The following is a 27,272-nucleotide window of genomic DNA, read 5'->3' on the forward strand; positions in this document are numbered from 1 at the left end:
AATGGTGAGCTTTCGATACGGTGGATGAGGGACCAAGGAAGCGGCCTATGAGTGAAGCGCACGAAGGATCCTAGAGGGTGCTGACCATACGGTGCTTGGGCTCTGGGTCGCCGAAGATACCCACACGTGCGTCGTGGAAGATATTGGAACAAGGAGTAAGAGTTATTTTCTGAAACCGAGTATGGATCTGGTTGATTGACCTTGCTGGTCCTCAACTAATAGGTTGTTGCAAGATCAGGGTGTCCAGTTTTATCCAGTTTATGCTGGGCTGGGACAATGCTTGGAGAGTAAATTTTGAGGGGCAAGGTACTTAAAATAAGATCAAGCAAATAATAAAAAATACGCTTGCCCTTAAATTAACCCAATATAACTTAAATTAATATAAATTAGTCTAATTAATTAAAATTAATCAAAAATATGATGAAATGATAAACAAATGATCTTTTCATACTTAGAGTGATCCAATTTATTTTTCCATAGATGTACCATTACAAGTACACTAGTCCCTATAGGTTTTAGATGATTCACATCAAAAATGTAATTTTACTAATTAGATTATTAATATTTGCAAGCCTTCTGATAGTCTGGAAGAATTTAAAAAAAGAGATCATTAAAAATCCAACCATTGGATTTGCAATTTTTACTAATCACCACATTCTACTAATGTCTCAGTATCTACCCACTCTTTTGATCTACAAGATTGAGGATTTTAAGTGGTAGCTATTGTGGGTACAAAAAGTGGCGTATATTATAACACTTTAAAGACCTTGAAATATTTAAAGAAAATAGACAAATATCTTAAAATTTTCTCAAAAAATCAAGTTAAGCTCCATATTATGTGAAGATCTAAGGTACAAAGTGGGAATCTCATATGAATTTATATGTAAAAGATATTAGCATTTTATGGAATCAGTTCAAATTTGGGACAAGGTGTATACATTGACTTTGTACCTAAGAAAATGAGGACTTTTGACTATCTAATGCTTAATCAAATTATGCAACTATATTTCCAACTTTGAATATGATGTTCTAACAAATGAACTTGAAACGAAATTCCTTCATTTACTAGGAGAGATTAGTCACTAAAGGTAAACAATTGCCTGTTTTTTTACTGTTTACAATGTGCTTGAGTGGACAAAACTGGGCACCCTGATCTTGCAACCACCCTGATAAGACCATAGCTCTCTTATATGGATCTGTTGATTGATCTTGCTGATCTTCAACGAGGATTCCTTCTTGACTTTTATAAGTGAATATTTGCCGGGTACTATGAGCTAGGAACTATCGAAAAGGTCCCTGAGTGAGCAGGTGGTGAGCGTTCTGGTTGCCAATGATACCATAGATACTCCGATAAAGAAATGATTAGAAATTAAGATTCAACTGGATGCTTGGAAGTTTATGATCAGTAACACTATGATTTCATTAAATGACTGATTCAAATACATTTGAATCTGGAAAAAAGACAATTTCATATTGGGTGTATAAGTGGTGTGTGTTTACATGAACATCCGGCTAGGGGGCCTGGGAACTCTTTTCCCTGGTACCCGAGACAAAACCTAACCAAATTCCTAATTGGATCCTATCACTACAGTGGTTGGGTGGTTGGCTAACCCATGGGACTGGATGGGGTTAGGCTGGACTGATGGATCCGTAAAATGAGACTCAATTTCTATTGTAGTACGCTAGACGAAGTAAATCCGGGATAGTAATTGTTCTATGGAAAAAGGAATCAACGGCTGTGCCTCTCGACGGAGAAAAAAGGAATCAACGGCTGTGCCTCTCGACGGAGAAAAAAGCGTTGATCTCTATGATCCAAGTGCAAGTTTCTTCCTTGATCTGACCAAGTGACTTTAGGTTCGGTTGGATCAGTTTGGTCAGTAATGACCCTGACTACATTAGAGTAAAATTTTATCCTGGAGGAATCGCTTGTGCTTTCCGGGCAAGGGAAGTTTTTCTAAGTTCGGTTTTGGAAGAACCGAGGAAATAGTCACCTGTAGGCGAGGCCCCGAGTGTAGGACCCTGCCCCGTGCAAGATGTGCTACTTCTGCCTGCTAGCACCCAGAATCCGTTGCACGGTGGGGACGGGGATCTTACAGTTGGTATCAGAGCTAATTGGCTAATGAGGATCAACCGAGAAGCCAAATATGTACTTATCAAGAAGCACAAAAAGGTAATTGTGTGATAAAATTCATACAATTTGATATTCAAACTGAAATATGTAAATTAGTAATTGGGTCTTCAGATGGAAGTACCACAATTGTATGGAATCCCTAACTTGCTTGAGGCCTAGACATGATGGTAATTACCTTATAGCCAAGAACCATGACTACCCGTAATATACCCAGGATATAACTACAGCTCTTTACTGACAGTATATACGAGTAAATCTAAGACTTGGAATTATAAGCAATAATGCTATCTAGATGATGAATTCAAATGTGGTTGATATGATTTTTAAATTCTGGTTGAGAATTGATGAGTTGATTTGGATTTTGATTGAAAAAAAAATGATGATTCGTGAAATTTGGTTGAAATGTAATAAGCTGAGCGAAACCACAATGAGGATGAATGGGACGAGTCCTTGTGATGATGTTCTTAACTAGAATGACGTTAATGACTTCAGCCAATCACTATGAGATTAGTGGATTGTGCTGGCAGATTGCTACTGTTAACTTTTGTCCAGTGGATCAAGTTAAGGGATGATAAATTAAAAATCTGAAAAATTGAAACCCCATGAAGGACTATTCAGATGAAAAAAATTAGTCTGATGATGAACCATTACTGTGTTAAAGATATGAATGAGATATTATGAATGAATTATTAACTGATAATGCGTTCTATATGAGTATCTTTATCCCTTGATTCTGTGGGGAGCCGCGACCTATTTAGAGAACCCCGAAATTAGTTGAATCAAAATTCGGATCGAATCATAAATAAAGAGACTTAACAAGAATTTTCGTATTGATAGGAACATGGATCGAGGTCGTCGTGGTAGAAATGTTAACCCCCAACTCGATGAAGAAGAGCTCGACCTGGACATGTTTGTAAAACTCTTCATAGTTTGCAACCTGGACCTTTCAAGGGTGAAGGGGAAAACTTGGGCGAGGCTGTGGAGAAGTGGATCGAATCAATGGAAGAATACTTCGATGTCACCGGGTACAATGAGAAGAGCAAAATGGTTCTTGCAAGGCTGAAGATAGTGGAGACAGCTAGAGTGGCATGGAGAAACCACTGCGAGACAAAACGTCTCGATCGAAATACCCAAACCTGGACCGATCTCAAGGCTTACCTTAGAAAGAGGTTTTGTCCCCCAAGCTTTCTTGAAACTAAGATGAATAAGTTCTTGGAACTAAAGCAGGAAAGCCGGACAATTGAAGAGTACCATTAGGCTTTTGCCCTTCTCCTTAAATATTCCCCTCAATTGGATGAAGAGCAGCTGATGGCCAGGTTCATTCGGGGAATGAACGAGCCATTGGATACTTTAGTCAAGAATGCCAAATCTATTTCCATGGCCGAAGCAGTTCGGATGGTGAAGGATTTCATCAAAGCCTTTGATGTCAAAGTCCCGCCAAAGCCAGCACCATCACGTTTCAAAAGGTTTTTATTCCCAGAAGATGATTCCAACCTTCCTCCGCCTAAGAGATATCAGGGTCAAAACCCACGACATGGGAAGTTCCAGAATGGAAGAAATGTCCATTTCTGGAAACTCAATCCCCTGGATTTCAACTTCAGAAGTTCCACCCTTGAACAAGAGAGTGAAATGCTATAACTGTCAAGGATTTGGACATCGCAGTATGGATTGCCCAACTCCTTTTGGATCGAGGTTTTTAGGGCAGAAAAATCAGGGATCAAGATTCCAGACTCCCGCCCCTTCCGTCCAGAGTAATCAGAATTCTATTTGCCAAAATCAAGGAAATCCTAGAGGTAGGCCCTCTATCCAACCTGTAGTTTCAATCCAAAGTAATGTAGAGGTAGGCCCTCTATCCAACCTGTAGTTTCAATCCAAAGTAATGTAAGACCTCCACCTTAGAATAGGGGAAGTCAAAGAGAGTTGTTCCCAAATCGGCCGTAAGGCAGTAACGCTGGAAGTGATTGAAGAAGAAGAAGAAGATGAAAGAGATCATACTCCACCTGCGAGATGAGGACATCTCGCGTTTTTTAAGTGGGATAGAATGTAAGATTCCTCCCCAACCTTTCAAGATGTCGAGCATCTTTCCCAGTAATCAAATCCCTCTTCAGAAATATAAAAGATCTTGTTTCTACCAATTTTAGCCTAGAGAGAGAAAATCTTCTAAAGAGTGGTAATACAGTTTTTAAATATTTTTGGATAGAAAAATATCTCATCTTATCTCATTTTCAGAAGGTGCATTAGAAATTAAGTATAATCTGTTCAAGAGGCATTATCCTAGGGGTGAAGATTTTTTTGAAATTTTAAATTAAGGTTCCTATGGACCAATAAGATTCATCCAAATGTAGGGAGGAGATAAATAGAAGAATAAAAGAAAAATCTCCCAAAATGAGAAATACTCACATAAGATGAAGAGTTGACTAAGGACAAGGTTAATAGTTAAAAAAGAGAGATATTTAGATGAAATGATACATTTTTGACACCTTAGTATGGGAGAGTTCCCCTCATGAAGGAGGCGCCTATTTCACATGCTTGAATGAGTTTTAAACTCCCAAATAATGAGATATTTTTATCTCTCCTCTCTCATGTTTCAACTAGATCCACAAAAAGTGAGCAAAACTGACCCAAAAATGGTCAAAAATTGACCAAACTGATCTGAAAAATTCTAGAATCAGTTGGCTTGGTTAGAAGCTCACTTTTTCCTATAAATAGAAGCCTTCCCCTTTGTTGAAACTCAATAGTGTTTTTGCACTATTACCCTGCCTTCCCAATAAGTGCAGTGAATTTTACTTATAATTCATTAGTTTTTGACCTTCCCTCTTCCAAAAGATTGGTGGCCACTCTTGTTTCAAACAAGAGTAGAACCCTCAAACCATCAAGCCAAAGGAAAGCTCTCAAATTCATTAGTAAGTTGGAGATTCTTATCTTTTCCATTCATTTTATGGTTTTTTATGATTTTTGTCTTCTCTAAATTGTAAATGATGTTATGCCTCATTGAAAAAAGGCATTCCCCTCTCTTCTTTAGTAAATCCAACCATTAATATCCTAGATGAATGATTAATGAATAAAATCATAATGTTTTTCTTGATTGTTTACATTAGAATGTTTTAAATACTTTTGGTAAACTTCTAATTAATTTTAGTAAGTTAAAATTTGAAAAATGATCAGCCATAAAATGATAAATTTTTTTAAAAATTTATGAAATAAAATTCATCTTTTATTAATAAAAAAGAGTAATCCCCATCGTTAGAGTATTCTAAAAGTGTCATTTTCATTCATGCATAAAAAGATGCATATTGGTTAATTTTTATAAAAGAATGATTTTCAATAGAATTAAATTCTATGAAAGATACTTATTGATAAAATTTTTATTATAAAAGTGTTACTTTTATCATTATTGATTTTTTTGTATAAGAGGATGCATAAAAAAATTTTAATTTTATTATAAAAGTGTTACTTTTATCATTATTGATTTTTATGCATAAGAGGATGCATAAAAGAAATTTATTTTTATTATAAAAGTGTTACTTTTACTATATTTGATTTTCATGCATAAGAGATGCATAAAAGAAATTTATTTTTATTATAAAAGTGTTACTTTTATCATATTTGATTTTCATGCATAAAAATATGCATAAAAGAATATTTTTATTATAAAAGTGTTACTTTTATCATATTCGATTTTCATGCATAAGAGATGCATAAAAGAAATTTATTTTTATTATAAAAGTGTTACTTTTATCATATTTGATTTTCATGCATAAAAGAAATTTATTTTATTATAAAAGTGTTACTTTTATCATAAATAATTTTTATGCATAAAAGATTTTTTTATATTAAAAGTATGATTTTCATCATAAATGATTTTATGCATAAATTTGATACATAAAAGAAATTCTTTTATTTTAAAAGAGTGATTTTTATCATAAATGATTTGTATGCATAAACATATGCATAAAAGATATTTTTTTATATATTAAAAGTGTGATTTTTATCATAAATGATTTTATGCATAATTTAGATGCATAAGAGAAATTCTTTTATTTTAAAAGTGTAATTTCTACTAAATTAGATCTATACATAGAAAGATGCATAAAGAATTTATTTTAACCCAAAAGTGTTAATTCTCATCAATTTTGATTTTATGCATAAAAAGATGCATAAAGAAATCTATTTTTAGTTCAAAAGAGTTATTTTCATCAATTTTGAATTTATGCAAAGGAAGATACATAAAAGATTGATTTTTATTCGAAAGTGTTATTCTCCGTAAAATAGAATTTATGTATAAATAGATGCGTAAAGAAATCTTATATCAAAAATAAGAATCCTCTTGTATTCTATAAATAGATATGAGGATGTGAAACGAATCAGATAGATGAAAATGAACGAAGAATGGATGGAGATGTATATATGTGCGCGGTGGGGACGGGGATCTTACAGTTGGTATCAGAGCTAATTGGCTAATGAGGATCAATCGAGAAGCCAAATATGTCAAAAACTTATCAAGAAGCACAAAAAGGTTGTAATTGTGTGAAAAAATTCATACAATTTGATATTGAAACTGAAATTTGTAAATTAGTAATTGGGTCTTCAGATGGAAGTACTGCAATTGGATGGAATCCCTGACTTGCTTGAGGCCTAGACATGATGGTATTTACCTTATAGCCAAGAACCATAACTATCCGTATATACCGAGGGTATAACTGCAGCTCTTTACTGGCAGTATATACGAGTAAATCTAAGACTTGAAATTATAAGCAATAATGCTATCCAGATGATGAATTCGAATGTGGTTGATATGATTTTTAAATTCTGGTTGAGAACTAATGAGTTGATTTGGATTCTGATTGAAAAAAATGATGATTCGTGAAATTTGGTTGAAATGTAATAAGCTGAACGAAACCACACAATGAGGATGAATGGGACGAGTCCTTGTGATGATATTCTTAACTGGAATGACGTTAATGACTTCAGCCAATCATTATGAGATTAGTGGATTGTGCTGGCAGATTGCTACTGTTAACTTTTGTCCAGTGGATCAAGTTAAGGGATGATAAATTAAAAATCTGAAAAATTAAAACCCCATGAAGGACTATTCAGATGGAAAAAATTAGTCTGATGATGAACCATTACTATGTTAAAGATATGAATGAGATATTATGAATGAATTATTAACTGATAATGCGTTCTATATGAGTATCTTTATCCCTTGATTCTGTGGGGAGCCACGACCTATTTAGAGAACCCCGAAATTAGTTGAATTAAAATTCGGATCGAATCATAAATAAAGAGACTTAACAAGAATTTTCGTATTGATAGGAACATGGATCGAGGTCGTCGTGGTAGAAATGTTAACCCCCAACTCGATGAAGAAGAGCTCGACCTGGATGTTTATAAAACTCTTCATAGTTTACAACCTGGACCTTTCAAGGGTGAAGAAAAAAACTTGGGCGAGGCTGTGGAGAAGTGGATCGAATCAATGGAAGAATACTTCGATGTCACCGGGTACAATGAGAAGAGCAAAATGGCTCTTGTAAGGCTAAAGATAGTGGAGACAGCTAGAGTGGCATGGAGAAACCACTGTGAGATAAACCGTCTTGATCGAAATACCCAAACCTAGACCGATTTTAAGGCTTACCTCAGAAAGAGGTTTTGTCCCTCAGGCTTTCTTGAAACTAAGATGAATGAGTTCTTGGAACTAAAGCAAGAAAGCCGGACAATTGAAGAGTACCATCAGGCTTTTGCCCTTCTCCTTAAATATTTTCCTCAATTGGATGAAGAATTACTGATGGCCAGGTTCATTCGGGGAATGAACGAGCCATTGGATACTTTAGTCAAGAATGCTAAACCTATTTCCATGGCCGAAGCAGTTCGGATGGCGAAGGATTTCGCCAAAGCCTTTGATGTCAAAGTCCTGCCAAAGCCAGCACCATCACCTTTCAAAAGGTTTTTTTTCCCAGAAGATGATTCCAACCTTCCTCCGCCTAAGAGATATTAGGGTCAACAAACCCAGGACATGGAAAGTTCCAGAATGGAAGAAATGTCCTTTTCCCAAAACTCAATCCCCTAGATTTCAACTTCAGAAGTTCCACCCTTAAACAAGAGAGTGAAATGCTATAACTGTCAAGGATTTGGACATCGCAGTATGAATTACCCAACTCCTTTTGGATCGAGGTTTTTAGGGCAGGAAAATAAGGGATCAAGATTCCAGACTCCCGCCTCTTCCGTCCAGAGTAATCAGGATTCTATTTGCCAAAATCAAGGAAATCCCAGAGATAGGCCCTCTATCCAACCTGCAGTTTCAATCCAAAGTAATGCAAGACCTTCACCTCAGAATATGAAAAGTCAAAGAGAGTTGTTCCCAAATCGACCGTCCACTTCAAGGCAGTAACACTGGAAGTGATTGAAGAAGAAGAAGAAGATGAAAGAGATCATACTCCACTTGCGAGATGAGGACATCTCGCATTTTCTAACTGGGGTAGAATGTAAGATTCCTCCCCAACCTTTCAAGATGTCCAGCATCTTCCCCTGTAAATCAAATCCCTCTTCAGAAATATAAAAGATCTTGTTTCTACCAGTTTTAGCCTAGAGAGAGAAAATCTTCTAAAGAGTGGTAATTCAGTTTTTAAATATTTTTGGATAGAAAAATATCTCATCTTATTAAAATAAGTTTCCCTGAAACAGAAGTTCAAAAATATTTTCAGAAGGTGCATTAGAAATTAAGTATAATCTGTTCAAGAGGCATTATCCTTTAGGGGTGAAGATTTTTTCACAAAATTTTAAATTAAGGTTCCTATGGAGACCAATAAGATTCATCCAACTGTAGGGAGAAGATAAATAGAAGAATAAAAGAAAAATCTCCCAAAATGAGAAATACTCACATAAGATGAAGAGTTGACTAAGGACAAGGTTACCAGTTAAAAAAGAGAGATATTTAGGTGAAATGATGCATTTTGACACCTTAGTATGGGAGAGTTCCTTTCATGAAGAAGGCACCTATTTCACATGATTGAATAAGTTTTAAACTCCCAAATAATGAGATATTTTTATCTCTCCTCTCTCTTGTTTCAACTAGATCCAAAAAGTGAGCAAAATTGACCCAAAAATGATCAAAAATTGACCAAACTGATCTGAAAAATTCTAAAATCAGTTGGCTTGGTTAGAAGCTCACTTTTTCCTATAAATAGAACCCTTCCCCTTTGTTGAAACTCAATAGTGTTTTTGCACTGTTACCCTGCCTCTCCCAAGTGCCAAAAACAGTGAATTTTGCTCATAATTCATTAGTTTTTGACCTTCCTTGTTTCAAACAAGAGTAGAACCCTCAAACCATCAAGCCAAAGGAAAGCTCTCAAATTCATTAGTAAGTTGAAGATTCTTCTCTTTTCCATTCATTTTATGATTTTTAATGATTTTTTATGATTTTTGTCTTCTGTAAATTGCAAATGATCAGCCATACAAAGGAGATTATGGTAAAATTTTCTAAAAAATTATGAAATAAAATTCATCTTTTATTAATAAAAAAGAGTAATCTCCATCGTTAGAGTATTCTAAAAGTGTCATTTTTATTCATGCATAAAAAGATATATATTGATTAATTTTTATAAAAGAACGATTTTCAATAGAATTAAATTCTATGAAAGATACTTATTGATAAATTTTTTATTATAAAAGTGTTACTTTTATCATTATTGATTTTTATGCATAAGAGGATGCATAAAAAAAATTATTTTTATTATAAAAGTATTACTTTTATCATTATTGATTTTTATGCATAAGAGAATGCATAAAAGAAATTTATTTTTATTATAAAAGTGTTATTTTTACCATATTTAATTTTCATGCATAAGAGATGCATAAAAGAAATTTATTTTTATTATAAAAGTTACTTTTGTCATATTTGATTTTCATGCATAAAAGAATATTTTTATTATAAAAGTGTTACTTTTATCATATTTGATTTTCATGCATAAGAGATGCATAAAAGAAATTTATTTTTAGTATAAAAGTGTTACTTTTATCATATTTAATTTTCATGCATAAAAAAAAATTTAATTTATTATAAAAGTGTTACTTTTATCATAAATAATTTTTATGCATAAAAGATTTTTTTATATTAAAAGTGTGATTTTCATCATAAATGATTTTATGCATAAATTTGATGCATAAAAGAAATTCTTTTATATTAAAAGAGTGATTTTCATCATAAATAATTTATATGCATAAACATATGCATAAAAGATATTTTTATATATATTAAAAGTGTGAGTTTGATCATAAATAATTTTATGCATAATTTAGATGCATAAGAGAAATTCTTTTATTTTAAAAGTGTAATTCCTACTAAATTGGATTCATACATAGAAAGATGCATAAAGAATTTATTTTAATCCAAAAGTGTTATTCTCATCAATTTTGATTTTATGCATAAAAAGATGCATAAAAAAAATCTATTTTTAGTTCAAAAGAGTTATTTTCATCCATTTTGAATTTATGCATAGGAAGATACAAAAAAGATTGATTTTTATTCGAAAGTGTTATTCTCCTTAAAATGGAATTCATGCATAAATAGATGCGTAAAGAAATCTTATATAAAAAATAAGAATCCTCTTGTATTCTATAAATAGATATGAGCATGTGAAATGAATCAACAAAACAGGGTTTTTGACCCTACTTGACTTGCATAGTCCTAGATCTATCCTTGGTGTCCTTAAAGCTACCTTAGCCTTCCTTGCACTAGGTGTCCTAATAGCTAGAATCCTAAACTCCTCATCAAGAATTTGCTTTGATCCACTAGACTTTTCATCAAAATATGAATGCCTTGCTAAAATGTCAAGCATACCAAGAGACTCATCAACCTTCTCTTTAGCGTTATGTGATGCACTTGCTGAACTTGCATGATTGATTTTTTGACATAGCTTGCCACTCGATGGTCTATCAACAGACCCATTACAAGAAGACTCTCTCGGTCCACTCAATGACTATGATTGTTGTTGACATGTATTTTATGCAACCACCTGCTCCTGTGCATCAGCCCCCAATCAAGTCTTTTACAACATCATACCAACTTCTTATCTCATCAAAGACAACATCCCTACCTACCATCGTCTTGCCTATGATATGGTTATAACATATGTACCCCTTTTCATCAAGGGAGTAACCAATGAGCACACATTTTCAGCCTTTGAATCCAAATTACTATGTAGCTCATGAGGAATGTGTAAATATATAATGCATTAAAACACTTTCAAGTGTGATAAATCTAGTTTTCTTCCAGTATACTTCTCCTCTAGAGTCACACCATGCATACTAGACCATTGTGTGTTCTTCTCAACCCCATCAATACACGAGAAATCTCTAAATGATGTGCCTATTCTTCATCTCAACAACTTAATTTTTTTACAGAGTGCACATGCATATGAACTACCTCTGAATTCCATGCTTTCTCAAGTACTCACTGAACTTAATTGCCCTTCATCTGACACCTTAAGCACTTAACCTACAAACCTATTTGCTTTTTTGACCAACATTATAAAATTTGGAAAGTGAGTAAACACTTCACTTCTCTTCCACACCTTCCATGTGTGGTCACATTAATTAAAAATACATAGTAATGACATCCTCCCATTGATGTTGTCTTTATCGACCTCCATACATCTGAGTGCACCACATCAAGTGCTCTCTTACTTACATTCCTATCAATGTGTGGAAATAAACTTTTGTTTTTTTTCTAAACTGACATGCTTCACATACTTTATGCATTCCATCCACCTTAAATTTTGGCAAATGTATAGAATTTCACATATTCAATTGCTACTCATTCACATGACCAATATGTTTATACTAGATATCTATATTGGCCACAATACCTCAATCCCCCGCTTGCCATTCACATGACCAATATGTTTGTACACTAGATATCTATATTGGCCACAACACCTCAATCCCCCCTTCTCATTCACATGACTAATATGTTTGTGCCAGATATCTATATACACCACAACATAGCAATTTTCACTTCAGGCATGGTTATATCCAAAGTAAACATTCTGCCTCGAGATTGGCCTCTTTTACATGTGTGTTTACCTCTGCTATCCATAATTTTGATTTCCAAAACAACCATCACCTCAGCCTCGACCATGACCTCTACCTCTATCTGAATTTGAGTAGAAGGCTTATTCTAAGGTGTTGTTGCTTTGGGAGGAAGAGTCTTCACCCAAAAAGCTATCTTCTATGGTTTAACATAGACACCAAATCCCAAAAAATAGGAACATTCTCTCTTACAATAATAGAGGTTTTGAATGGCTTGTATTCTTTGCTAGGCCCATTCAAACAGATGCTCACCAAGTCATCACCTTTTCTAATGAGATATTAATAGATCAAAGGGATTTAATAATATCCTTGATCTTCAACACATACTCATTAATGGAGACATGTTCTTCTTCTCCATTATATGGAGCTCTTGCTATAGCTATAACTTACTTGCCTTTGTATTTATCTAGAACATCTTCACCAGGCTTTACCATGTAAACACTGGACTTTGGGCATCCTCTATATGCTCTATTGTAGTGTCTATCACACTTATTGAAAGCTAATACGTGACTTTCCTTACATCCAAATCTAGTCTTTAAATGCCTTTCTCTCTCTCCTAGAGTAGCATTCTCTTTAGATAATTCTAGAGGCTTCTCATTGATTCACACTTACCATTATATATGGCTAAGGTAAGGAAGGTGTCACATCCACCTTATAATTAATCAAAAGACAACAACGTACTGCAAATAATGGCATCTTTTATATACACAAGAGCACCTTCAATAAACGTTCTAGTATGGTGTGTCGATGCATGGTACGCTAACAGAGTAAGAAACGATGCATTATTATTATTACTAGTGGCATGTTCTATCTCCGATGGGAGTTTCTATTCACATGAGCACTTGAATGCCTTAGAGTTTTAGTTGAGAATCTCTGCAAATTTGCAGCACATAAGGGTGCGGTAAGGGTTTGCAAGCTTTGATACATAGATGAATAAAAAAGTTACCAAAACCTCATCTCACAAGGGAACAAAAGACATAAAGAAAGAAAGTAAAACCTGTCAAGAATGCAATTCCAAGCTTTCAAAGCTATCATGCGGTGCAGACAATGAAACTTCATTGTGTAGGGGAAAGAGGAATACCTGGCTCATAGAAATCTTCCTTACAGTAGGTGGTGATGGTATGGAGGATTCTTCATTGTGTAGGGGAAAGAGGAATACCTGGCTCATAGAAATCTTCCTTACAGTAGGTGGTGATGGTATGGAGGATTCTTCTTTGCTGGAAGTAGATTTTCAAGTCTCTATGAGATTTGTGTTGCGAGCTTCTACCACGGTAGGCCAGGAGGCAGCTTCCATGACAAACTATGATTCTAAGGAAACCCTAGCTTTAGGTTCAAGACTCTGCCACGTCGCAGGCTTGGAAAGCTTGGCTGAACTCTATCCTTCTTTTTTTTCACCTGAGAAGGCCGATGCATCATCAAGCAGTCCATTTACGGTTTGGGGACCCTGTGCTATCAAGTTGCTAACGTGCTTCTTCTCAGGCTCAGTGGTGACAATGTCCTAGGTAATGCCCGCTTGGCTAGAGTGAAGCTCTACCTCCAGTTTTTGTTGATTCTGTCGTTCTTCTGCCCTTGTAGAGACATTACCTTTCTGATGATCAGTTTCGCCACCATCACCATTGCCATAACCATCTCTGTGTTGATCCTTTTGTTGACATTCATCGGCCTCTCTTTCTTTCTCCGCACAGGGGGGATCATCAGGTTTCTAAGACGCAATGTTTCCCTCGCCATCGGCATGCTACTTTGACCACGAAGAAGATTTGCATGGAGTAAGATGTAACTGCTTGGAGAAGGGTGCTTACACCTTTTTGAATCACGTATATAACATCTAGCTTGATATTTTTCAAATTCCTAGAGTAATAGGAGCTATCTCTCCTACAACCTCCAAATTGCCTCATGAAACTCTTCCTTTATAATATATATATATATATATATATATATATATATATATATATATAGCCATATTGTTTGGTTAGTAAGGAATCTTTGGGCCAATTTCCATGAGAGCCCTGGATGTATTGGCATGCACAAGCAATAGGCTATTGGCTGCACTTTTCTAAGCTTCACATTCATGGAAGTTTTACCACCTCCTCAATTGCAACTGGTTACTGCTAGAGTGCCTCTTGTGGAAACCGGTTCTTCAAAATGGGTTTCCCACCCAAGCGCAAGATCTGACTTTGGGAATGTATATACTATATACTACTATATTCTTCCTTTATAATTCAATTCCTTTTATCCAAGACATGCGCCGTGAGGTCACCAGCTTCAAACTCTTTGATTTTGTGTTTTACTCATGCAAACGATAGTCAAATCCTTTTGTTGTAGCCACCAGTTCATAGTACCATCTTTGCAGGGTGTACCATACTCTTGAACTTTCCTCAATTTTGGTCCTATAGTTCATGTTTTCAGCTTCTTTCCTCCACCCATTTCTGCAATCATACATACTACAACGTACATGCCTTTCACCATAGGGGAAAATTCCTTACCTAGCTGCCTGAGGGTGTGATTGGAAAACGGAAAAGCATGTCTTTTGCTAACCTTGGCCTAAACTTTATGCATATAAAAATATGTGTTTCTACACATATGTTGAAAACCTTGCACATAGGCAGAATCGTGACCTAACTGTCTAAGGAACACATAGTTTTTTGAATCCCTAGCCTAACATTATGTAGATTAAAATGCATGCATCTTTCACCATGTAGGCAAAATCCTAACATATGTGTCATGAGAACATTGTTTGGAAATGGAAAAGCATAGCCTTTGCGAGCACAAAGGTGAAATCCTAATGAATAGTAAGAAGAGCTTTGTCGAAGACCTCATTTTCGAGGTGCTTTTTCTTTGAATGCAGAGAAATGAAAAAGCATGCATTCCAAAGCAAAAGTGAAACCCTAGACTAGGGCTATGTTGATGAGTAAAAAAGTCACCTTTACATATAGGACTGAGAAGAGGAGATGGAAGAGCGCTTACATGTCTTTGATAGCGAAGGCGAGGTTGCTTAAGGGGATGGAGAGCGATGGGAGGGGTAGGTTGACGTGGGGATAGGAGCTCCAGGTACTTGATAAAAGCTCCGTCCTTGCTGATTTGCTTCTTGTTGCGAGAGCGCGTGAGGAGAATAAGGCCGGCGATGCCCAGCCCCAACAGCACCTAGATGTTGGAAGATGACATCAAGATCGCGCACCAAGCCCGTGCCAAGGAAGAGCTGCCGCTTCTGAGCTTGCGAATCATGTAATTGCACCTTTTCAAATATCAACATTTATCTAATCTTAGAAATTCTTTTCTTTCAACACACGTGTTCATATTGATAGAAGCTCGTTTATATAGTATAGATGAGACTTGAAAAATAATGGATAAGTAACAATATTGCCTTTGCATTTTATAATGTAAAGAGGAGCATAGCTATATGATACACAATATATGGTAGCAATAAACCCACACATAGTTATTTTCATTGCAAAACGGTGATACATTAAGAAAAGATGCAGGCCAAGATGGTCTATCAGACCAAACGAGTACACTATGCATACAAAAAAGCCCAGCTGGGATGGCTCACTGGAGCCTCATATGTACATGTTTTGAATTAGGAGCAATCAGGAATATCAATCAATCTCTCATTAATACCTTGCTATAGAGCATCACTTATAAATGATCATGATAGAGCCTGATCATACGTCTTTTAGGCCAGCTATGTGACCTCGCGAAGCTGTTGCTGCTGCCTGTTCTTAGTGTGTCGCTGGAAGAGGGATATTGGTAGTCCATCCTCACCATGTCCCTAGCCTGGGATACAAAAGGTGCTCACTACCAACAATGAGCCATTACAATAGCAAACCTCTATCCTAATCTAGAAGATCATCATACCATGCACATTGCACATCAAATACGGCCGCTACAACACACTTTCTATAAGATAGCATGCCGCACATATTTAAAATGTCAATTGTAGGGCCAAGCTTACGAGTCAATCTAGTGAATAGGACGCGAAAGGGCGAGTCTCTAGAAGAGCAATAGATCCACTTTGACCATGTGCATCAGGTCAAGGGTTAGAATACAATGGGGACACATGTTTATGATCCCCATATTAGGGAGCTATTGACTATTGCAACTTGTAAAGGATCATTAGGCACACAGGTCTCCTTTTGGAGAATGTTTAAAAGGGTGAAAGCAAGGGATGGTGGTACAAAATTGGTTGTCCTTGACACCACCTAGGCTTGGTAGAACAAGAGTAAAGAAAAAGAGGGCAAAAAGGAAATAAAGGAGAAATATTAAGCTATGAAAATTCCCTGAGGTGTTATACTTTAGTCTTTTTTTGAAACGTCCCATAACAGATAGACGTGGGTGGAGACGTGGGTGGAATGCAAGGAAGCAGATTTCTCTCTCTCCCTCTCTCTCTCTCTCAGACCTCCCCTCTCTCTCTCTCTCTCTCTCTCTCTCTCTCTCTCTCTCAGACCTCTCTCCTGCACATCCTCTATTCCCTGCGGAACACCATAGCCCTCTCTCTCTTTGTGTAAACATGGCAGCTCAGGGGCCGTCACCATATTTACAGAGACGATGCTGGAGGTTGAGTGTGATCCCTTCACTAACCTTGAGCCAGGGATACCTGCATTTACAGAGGATACTATCAACATGAAACCCAAGCTGCTCACGAACCTGTCAGCAACCAAGAATTTCTCCGGGGCTATTGGGCGCAAAAGAAGCGTGAGCAACGATGCAAGGAGCGCAACCCTGCTAAGAAAGGTAGCCTTTCAAGAACCAGGTCAAGGAACAATATATGCAAAGCCATGGCTAGATGTTGGTGTCGACAGACCCAAGGACTAACAACAGTAGAACAACAAGAAATTCTAGAGCAGCTCATGCATCATCAGCCGTTTTCCAAGTTGAGGAGTTCGGATGTGCAATCGAGTCTTCTTTCCAACGTTCGCAACACATTGACTCAATTGAAAGTACCTCACTCTGCAAGTGAGCTGTTTGAAAAGGGAGCCTCTTTGATGATGATACTGAACAATGGTGATTAGAGAACAATGTCAGTGAACCAGTCCAAAATTGCTGCTGTCTTGGGTGTTCATCGACGGAATATAGCGATAGCAGCAAGCAGTCGACTGGAAACGAAGATGAGAATGAAGTGTTGCCACTTAGTGCTTGTCAACAGAGACAATTGTCTTTGTATACAAGTATCACAAGTGAAACTATAGATTTGGTGACCGCTTTTTGGAAATCTGAGACGAGAGTTTCACCAAACAAAAAGGATATTTGTAAGCAGAGGATCGAGGCAAAATGTGTCATCAAACATCCAATTCATCTTCTAGATGACTCTCAGGTAATATGTTTTTGCTACAATGCAATCCATGGTGGCCTTGATTTCTGTTGGAATAGTTTAAAATTTGTAGTCTTTGGGCAGCACTGAAAGCTTGGCTGTTCAGTACTACCAAACTGGTAGTTTTTTACCAGCAATCACTCTAGGCCATAAGTACCAATTTGGTACTGCAATCATTGTAGGTACCAATTCCCAGATCCAAGTACTTACCATTGTTTGAATTCCCAGCTCCATAATAGTATCATTGTAGGTACCAATTCCACCTCCATAGGACCAAATTTGGCACTTCTCTGAATTTTGCATTGTACCCAACAGGATTCACGGTACAACTTTTGGTTGCAATGTCCAAGAGTAAGGAAGCACAGTCTCAATTTGGCACTTTTGAGAAGCACTCACACTTGGTAGTGTAATACCAAATTAGGTTTTGGAGACAGATTTGGTGCTTTCAATGTATCTTGCAAAGTACCAAATGGATGCATAGTACCAATTTTGGAGCGTTTTATATCCAGAAAAGTATCCAATTTTGTACTAAGCATCCAATTATGGTACTGTAAAGTATAAAGAGAAATAGCCAATTTGGTACTATGGATCAAGTTCGGTACTATGCAGGGTGCTTTAAGTGTGCCTAGTTAGTACCTAAGGTGTTCCAGAGCTCCAATTTGGTTTTTTTGGGCACCACTTACACTTGGTAGTATAATACCAAAATGGGTTTTGGAAACAGATTTGGTGCTTTTAGAGGATACTGAAAAGTACCAAACTAGATGCATAGTACCAATTATGGCGCTCTTTGTATCCAATTTTGTACTAAGCTTCCAATTATGGTACCGTGAAGTATACAGAGAAATAGCCAATTTGGTACTATGGATCAAGTTTGGTACTATGTAGGGTGCTTTAAGTGTGCCTGCATAGTACCTAAGGGGTTCCACAAATCCAATTTGGTGTTTTTGGGCACCACTCACACTTGGTAGTATTATACCAAATTGGGTTTTGGAAACAGATTGGGTGCTTTTAGTGAATACAGAAAAGTACCAAACTGGATGCATAGTACCAATTTTGACGCTTTTTTGTATCCAAAAAAGTACCCAATTTGCCACTATGGATCCATTTTGGTAATATGCAGTATGTAAAACAGTACCAAATTGGGTACTATGGTTCCAGCTTGGTACATAGAACCAAATTTGGTGCTTTTTTGTATTCACAAAAGCACCCAATTTGTTACTATGATCCAATTTGGTACCATGCTTAATGTAGAAAAGTATCCAATTGGGTACTATGGTCCGCCTGGTAATAAATAGAGCCTAATATGGTGCTTTTTTGCATCAAATTTGGGACTATAGTCTGATATCTGGCACTACAGTGCCAAATTTGGTACTTTAGAATGAGTTGGTGGTTTATAGTACCAAATTTTGTACTGTAAACAGCTTTGGTGCTTTACTCTTGTTTGATAGTATTCTGAGCTCTAACGTGGATCATTTTTCGTTTAAAGGTGGAGCTCTACAAAAGATTCAAGAGCATGTATCCTGCGGGCGGTGAAGTTGTCACTTAGGTCCTTTGAGACACTCAAGCCATTTTTTGTTCGAAGATTGAAAGAGCGCTATACTTGCTACTGTATTTACCATATCCAGATGGTATACTTCAAGGATGCTTTCAATCAAATGCGCCAGAACAAGTTTGGGCATCACGGCAAAGAACATCCATGTACATGCTCCATTTGTGGTACACATAGTGATGTTCTGCAAACCAGGCTGTTTTTCAACACATAAGTAACTTGCTGGATTTTATATTGTGCCCTCGCCCTAAGGATCGTGAATATCATGCAAAGAGATGCTTGCTTGGAGAGTGCCCCAAATGCGGTGTACGAAAGTTGTCATTCTGCCCCTGGGCCGAGATTGCAACAGATAGCAAGGAGGTGACTGTTAAGATATTCCAGGATGTGGGCACTGGACAGGTTAATGGTGATGGAAAAGAGAAGAAGCGAAAGGACTTGGTCGTGGAAAGGATGAAAAGTGCAACTTTCATTCATCTCTTTTCAGATCATCTGAAAAGCTTCGTTAAGCACAACTTTATGTTTAGGTGGCAGGCCCAACAATTCAAAGACTGCTTGCTTAAGTTTCCCAGAGATGTTGTGGTATCTGTTGTTGATTTTGCAGAGAATTACAGCTTTAAAGTGCAAAATGAGATCCAGTCCATGCATTGGTGGTCAACACAGGTAACAATACTAGTACACATCTCTTATATCAGAAATTCAGTAGGAGCTATTGAGAAGACTATGCATTTTTACATATCAGATGATAAGCTCCATGACATGCTCTTTGTTTAGCATTGTTTTATGCTGCATGACAACTGGATGAAACAGCAAGGACACTGTTTGCGTTATCATTGGGTATGGTCAGATGGTGCCGCTTCACAGTTCAAGGCATGAAGACCACACTATTTCGTAGCCAGGTATTATCAGTTGACAGGATTGCTTATGATGCATAACTTCTTTGCTTCAGGGCATGGAAAAGGAGAGCATGATGGTGCAGGTGCTATTATCAAGAGAACCCTGATGCACGAAGAGCTGCACGAAGAGATAAAACCCGATGGTGGCTGGCCCATGAAGTGTGCGGCTGATGTGGTCAATTTTTTGAACGCGAGGTTTCAGCCGACAACAACGGAAGGTGGAAGTGCCAGCACAAGGAGGGTGTTCTGGTTGGTTTCACCGAATGATGTGTTGCGTTTTCCATTGTGGAACTGTAAACCAATTGCAGGCTCTCGCTCATTCCATTGTGTTGACGGCTACTCAACGCACAATCCATGTGATGTGCGTTTTCGTACGCTGTCATGCTTCAGTGATCCATGTGTGAATGGGCAGTGGAGGAGATGCAATAATAAACAGCACATTGAAGAATGGAAATATGTCTCCATCGAGCCATTGACAGAGTTAGTACAACCTACAAATAGTGATGAGGACGACGATGATGAGGAGAACTACAATGATTTGTTTTCCTCCCATGTGAGTGAGGATTTAAGCATGCCTATGTATGGAGACCCTGAGGTGTTGAGCCAATTATTGTCCATTGGGGATAACTTTGCAGTGAACGCAGCCAAGGAGAAGGACTTCTATCTTCTTAAGTGCACAAAAACCGTTTATGTAGCACCAAGAGTACTGAAGGACCTTTGGCATAACAAGATCGTAAGAGGTGGATTGCTAGTTGAGGGCTTGTACTATGCCCAGGTTGAGGGCAAAGTTGATACCTATACCCTATTAGATCAGACACCACCGGTGATGATCTACTCGCATCTTGTTAGAGCCATACGGTTCCCCATGGAGGCTATTCCTGGCCTCCATCACCACTTTAAACTATCCTCAGAGATATATGAAAATATCTACAACAGTATGCCATATGAAGACGGAAGTGACCAGGACGGGAGCCATACAGTGTTTACCCCAACTACAATTCTAACCACTAGCAACAGTTGTAATTCTCTTGAATAGAATCTTGCTTGTGATCAGTACTGTCTAATTCTCTTGATTAGAATCTTACTTGTGATCAGTACTGTCTAATGCTATTGCTGTGTTATCAATTTGGTACTGTGCTTTATTGTTTTTAGCTCTGCTGTGTTTTTGCAATACCAAATTTTGGTACTGTTCCTTTTTGTTTTCACCTGACTGTTGTGGCACCAAATTTGTTACTCTATAGTACTGCAGTACCAAAATTTGGTGCTATCTGCTACATGTACAATCATTTAGTTACTGTTGTCTTATACAGTACCAGTCTTTGGTGGTAATATGCCAGCAAATTTGTAGAACCAAAATATGGTAAGTACTGTGCTAATAGTTTTAGCTGATTGCTGTGTACAGTTTTTTTGCAGCCGGAGTTATAAAGCCCAACAATACGGTGGTAATAAGTAGCCTTTCTGGTACTATGCAATAACTATCCACTTTCTCTCACTCATCCTCCCCTCCCTTGCTCTCATCATCTCTCTCCCTTGCTTCCTGTCATCCTCTACCTTCCTCTCATCCAGCCATGAACAGGACTACTCACCTGGCAACTCCCACTTGTCACTAACTCCAAAGTCACGCTTGTCACCAAGTAGTAACAGAAAAGTACAAAAGCAGTAGCCAAAAAAAGTACATGTACAAAAAGATAATTATCATTAAATGCCAAAGGCAATGTACAAGCATACAGAATCTTTTACACATCAGGGGGGTCAAAGCGGTACGAATACCCCTCCATAGATACAAAGTAGTTGGCAACGAACGAGGAAATGTCATCCTCAACATCAAACAAGGGATTCCGGTGGCTATAAGCAGTGGGGAACTTATCAGCTAGCCACCCGGAGATCCACGGGAAAATGACATCCATAAGATACTTCGGCTTGTCGGGGTCATAATACTTAGGCTCATATGACCGGATGCAGCAGCACGAGTCGTAATCATTCTTCAAGGACTTGTATCTCGTGTCGTCCACAAGGAGGGTGTTCGTTTCATTGAAATGCGGATACTTGCGCCACACTTTTCTTAGGAGCTTCAGAAAAATAGGCTTGTTACCGAACTCCTTTGCAAGGACTGGCACATCTCTGAGTTTGGTAGCCCACCTCTCACAATGAGACTGGTCAAAAATATCTGTAATAACAGGTAAACCAAGCAATTAGAATAGCAGCACAAATAAGAGTACCAAAGCTAACAAACAGTACATAACAGTGAAAAGGTACCAAACTTGGTACAACACAGTACCAAAGTGCCAAATAACCAAAGTACCAAACATTATAAAATTGTGTACACAAATGTTACCAAGCACAGAACCAAGTACCATAGTATCAAAGCACCAAACAGTACCAAATTGTGTACAAAGTAAAAAACACAGTTTCAAACTACCATAGCATCAGAGTACCAAAGTACCAAAGATAACCAAAGAGTACCAAATTATGTACAAAACAGTGCCAAATTGTGTACACATGAACAAACATAGTCCAAAGCAGCATAGCACCAGAGTACCAAAGTTCCAAAAAGTACCAAATTGTGTTAGCAGTGCCAAAAGTACCAAACTACCAAATAGTACCAGATTGTGTACAGAACAGTAGCAAAGCTAGCCTAACAATATCAAAATCAATAAAACCAGTTGTGAAAGTTAAGGGATAAATACCTAAAAAGAGGCCTTTCATCTTCATCAACCGAGGGAAGCAAGCATTCATTATGGCCATCAAGTTCTTCCTTTGGCTACATGACCACCATAGCATCACGTCGCATCGCTTCCTCAAGTTGATGATGAAGTCCTCCGCACCAGGTCTGACGACACAATATTTGTATTGAGACACTTGCACACCTCGGGGCCTAATTCCATCTGGGAACGGGAGCTGCCACAAATCCTTGGGTGCTTCAACATAATCCTTCAGTAGCACTCCATTGACATCCAAAACAACAAGGTGCCTATTGCTTGCCATTACATCTATCGGCATTGATGTATCCGGTGTTTGTTCATCTAGCCACCAATGGTCCCCTATTGTAGTACCACTAAACTATATGAGTAGAAGAACACAGCCTTTTCGCAAAAGCAAAGTTAGACATTGGGCACCAATAAAAGGTTACAAAACAGTGACAGTAGGACATGACAGTTTACAAACACATGGACACCTTTCAAGAGTAGAGCGGCATGACACAAAACGCATCGACAAAAGCAAAATGGGCTGGTATTTCAAATTAGTCCAGAAGCAAGTACAAAATGCTGTAACATCAGCTAATTTTTGCAGGCTTGCGGCTTGAGACCACGACCAACGGGGCGCTTTCTACATTTCATAGTAGCGAAGAGCTCGAAGAGGGTGGCTGAATCATTGCTATCACCTGTTTCTAAGGGCGTTGCATCAGGTGTCTCCTCTGCAGCTCTGTCCTTCCCCACACCTTTTGTATCATCCGTGCCTTTAGGCAACTCTACACCTTCAGCCTCCTCTGCACCTTTAACCTGCTCTGCACTTTCAGTAGCTTCCCCCGCCTCTTTGGCCTCCTTCGCGCTTTTAGCCTCCTCTGCACCTTCAGCCCCCTTTGCACTGTTGCATGACAAACGAAGATTAATACAAGGATGCAACAAAAAAGATACTTAGGGCTCTTGTAAAGAGTTCCACTTTGTAGATGAATGTGGGAGAGGGCTTGACAATAATCCCACATGGGAACTTTTGGGAGTTCTAGAATTTTTGTATAAAAGGTGGCCCATTTGAGAGCTAGAGCACTCTTTGGTCATTTGGTTGAGAGGCTCATAGAGAGAGCTTGCTCCATAGCTCCTTCTCATGTGCTCTCCCAAAGCTCTCCATCTCCATTCATGCTTCAATCTTGTACTCTCTATTCTCTACATTTTCAATGATATGAGGTTTTGGTCTACACACTTGCTAATCTAGATTTCTTAATGATGTTTTGATTTGTGAGTTGTGCATGTGATGAAGCTTGTGCATGAAATGATGTGTAGTTGAGGCTTGTGTGATAGCTCTTTGCATGTTAGGTTCTTTGCATAAGTTACATTTTTGTGCTTAAGTGTAGCCTAATCTTGATGCTTTGATTGTGTTAGATTGATGTGTTGATTGTGTTAGATTGATTGCTTGAGTGTTGAGAAGGATTGAGTAGGACTAGAAGTCATTAGTATGTGGTTAACTCATCTTCTCCCATTCGGGATAGCCTCTATGCGCTAACCGGGTTGCATTCACGGATTGACAAGTGTGTGGGTTGGAGTGTAGCCTCCGCTATGCTATGATGTCCCAAACAATGGCGCCGCTGCCGGGGAACGCACACCTAAGTTAGTGAAGGATGTTAACCATTACTTCTTACTAAGTGCTCCATTGATTGCAAAATCGTGGATTAGGGTAGATTAGAGTAGAGTTTGCAAGGGCATTGAGTGTGTGATCTCAAGGGCGCCTTGTGTGTTTTCTATTGTTTGATTAGAAGCAAAAAAATTAAAACTCCATTGAGCGGTTGAGGTTTCTCCCACATTGTTTTATTGCTTTTATTGCTTTTCAAGTACCGTCATTATGCTTACATTCATTGTTTTTTTTGTCATTTCATGCTTTCAAGCTTTTCTCGCTAACATGTAATTAGTAGTAAAAATAAAAATAAAAATAAAAAAGGTGTGTTGCTAAGCTCTTCCATAGCTTATGCAAGCTCCATAGGCGTCCAAGTGAGAAGTCCGCTTAACTAAGAGAGGAGAGAGGGAAAGAGAAGGGAGAAAGAAAAAAAGAAAAGAAAAGAGAGAGGTTGTAAATTTTATTTTTTATTTTTGTTATATATTTTTAAAAGGCACAGTAGGAGTCCGCTGTTGGAGAGCGTGAGGAGAGGCCGGTGTAGCTGTAGAAGGTGGCTGGCTCTGCCTGGCTGTAAAAAAAGAAGAAGAAGAAGAAGAAGAAGAAGAAGAAGAAGAAAGCGAAGGCGTCAGCAGGCTCAAAGCGGCTGATTCCCTGAAGTGGCCGCCTGAAGGCCAAAAGTAAATTTAAAAAAAAAAAAAAAACAAACAAACGAAGGCTGCAGGGCGGCCGCGTGGAAAAGAAGGGGTCCGTCCAAAGAGGTGGCGTGGAAGGAAGTGCTGGCCGCCGACGAAGGCAAAGGCTTTGCTACAGCCGGTGTGAAAGGGTAGCTGCAGCTGTAGAAGGCGGCGGGCAGCTGAGGGAGAGCGGAAGAAGCGAAGGCAGTTGCTGTATTAGCAGACAGAAGGCGCAACTGGTGGCTGGCAGCTGGAGGCGACTAAGGCTGCCAGCAGTGGAAGGCAGGCCAGCGAAGAAGAAAGAGGAGGGCCGAGGGGCTTGGGCTTCTCAACGGCAGCGTCCGCAGCAGCATAAGAAGCGTGGAAGGCGGTGAAGGGCAGTAGCCTGGAGTCGACGTGGAGGCTGCGTGAAGAAGGCCAAGCTGCAACCAGTAGAAGGTGCAAGAAGGCCGAGGCCGCGGCTCCAAACTGTGGAGGCGCCTGGCCGTTGAAGAGAAAGCGAAGGAGAGAAGGCTATGTGGAGGAGGGGCGGCGAGGAGAGAAGGCGGTAGTCGTGGAGGCATTGAAGTCGACCCGCATGGCTGCAGCGAGAAATCCGGAGGAGCGAGCTGATAAGGTTAGTGGAATTTTTATTTTTTTTATTTTTTTTATTTTTTTATTTTTTAAATTGTTAATTTTTTTGATTATTTCTTTGTTAATTGAAGAAAAAAATAAAAAAAGAAATAAAAAAACCATAAAACAATAAATTTTAAAAAAAAAGGGAGAGAAAAAAAAGAGAGAGAAAAAGCAAAAAAGGAGAGAAAAAAAAGAATAAAAAAATTTAAAAAAAAACAAGAAAACAATTATTTTTTTTTCGTATTTTGAGTCCAATTTTCATTTCTTAATTTTGCATAAGTAAAGTAACTTGCATTTTTTTGAGAATTTCTGTAAATTGTGTGCATATTTAGTATTTTTAGCGTAATTCATATTTTGTGTAATTAGTACGAAATTTATTAGTTTAAAAAAACAAAAACAAAAAAATACAACAAAAAAATATTTTTTCTTAAAAAAAAAAGAAATAAAAAGAAAGAAAAAAAAAGAAATAAAAAAAACCATAAAACAATAAATTTTAAAAAAAAAGGGAAAGAGAAAAAGAAAAAAGAAAAAAGAAACCATAAAACAATAAATTTATTTTTTTTTAAAGGAGAGAAAAAAAAGAAAAAACAATTTTTATTTTTGTATTTTGAATCCATTGTTTATTTTTTAAATTTTTGTAAAATTTTGCAAAATTAAAGTAGCTTGCATTTTTTATTTTTTTTAGAATTTTTGTAATTGCGTGCATAATTAGTAGATTCATATTTTGGTACGAAATTTATTAGTTTAAAAAAACAAAAAAACAAAACAAAACAAAACAAAAGGAAAAAAACAAAAGAAAACAAAAGAAAATTTATATTAAAAAAAAATTATAAATTAAGTGTTTTTAGGAGTCTACCTTTGTGCATATTTTGTAATTCTTCATTTTTAATTTTTTGCATAATTAGTGTAACCTGCATTTTTTTAATTTTTGTAACTTTGCGCATAATTAGTATTTTTTAGTGTGATTCATAATTTTTGTGTAAGTTTAAAAAAAAATAAAAAATAAAAAACATAAAATCATTTAAAAAAAATCATTTAAAAAAAATAGGATAGATAGTTACGCCACACATACTCCTTTTAGTAAACACATAAAAAACCAAAAAAATTTGACCTTATGCACTTGCGGTCGGGACGTCTTGTAGATTCTGCCATAGGGCCTAGGGCACCTTCTAGAGAGTACCTACGCAGGAAAGTGGGACCCAATCGGTAGGCAATTTGGCAGATATTGCTGAAACCCTTTCTGAATCCCAATCCGATACCCTTTCCTCCAGAACAACTAGTTCATTGTCCATGGACAATCTAGGGCCGACAAATAGTCATCCCGTAGCCCCAAATAGGACACCCTCAAGATCCTTTAATCCATTTGAAGCCGACACCATGGGGTTAACACTCAATGTGAGACTCCAATATGTCTACACAAATGCTCAAGGAGCTGAGATCTTTAGGGATCCACAACAACGGTATCTTGTTAAGATCGCAGACATTTTCTCAGAACTTGATAGAGCACCTCTAGTCAATGACCAGGGTAACATGTACATGGGTGGAGATGGTGTTCGCTACGAAGTCACCTACCATCCAGAAAAGGTAGACAAATTAGGGGAGCTCTCTAAAACCGAGTTCTTAGACTTATCAAAACTTTCCAGAGCAAGGGAGTCTAGAGATGACTGGCTCATTGAGCTGGACATGCCTGGAC

The 27,272-nt window shown here is 37.5% G+C and overlaps 1 pseudogene; it reads right to left on the reverse strand.

The window, feature by feature from the left end:
* Nucleotides 1–21,665: 21,665 nt before the first annotated feature.
* Nucleotides 21,666–25,543, reverse strand: LOC147616972 (uncharacterized; annotated as a pseudogene).
* Between the last annotated feature and the right edge of the window lie 1,729 nt (nucleotides 25,544–27,272).

Source organism: Cibotium barometz, chromosome 37, assembly GCF_041138505.1.
Source record: "Cibotium barometz isolate CiBa-2024 chromosome 37, ASM4113850v1, whole genome shotgun sequence".
Classification (NCBI taxonomy): Eukaryota; Viridiplantae; Streptophyta; class Polypodiopsida; order Cyatheales; family Cibotiaceae; genus Cibotium; species Cibotium barometz.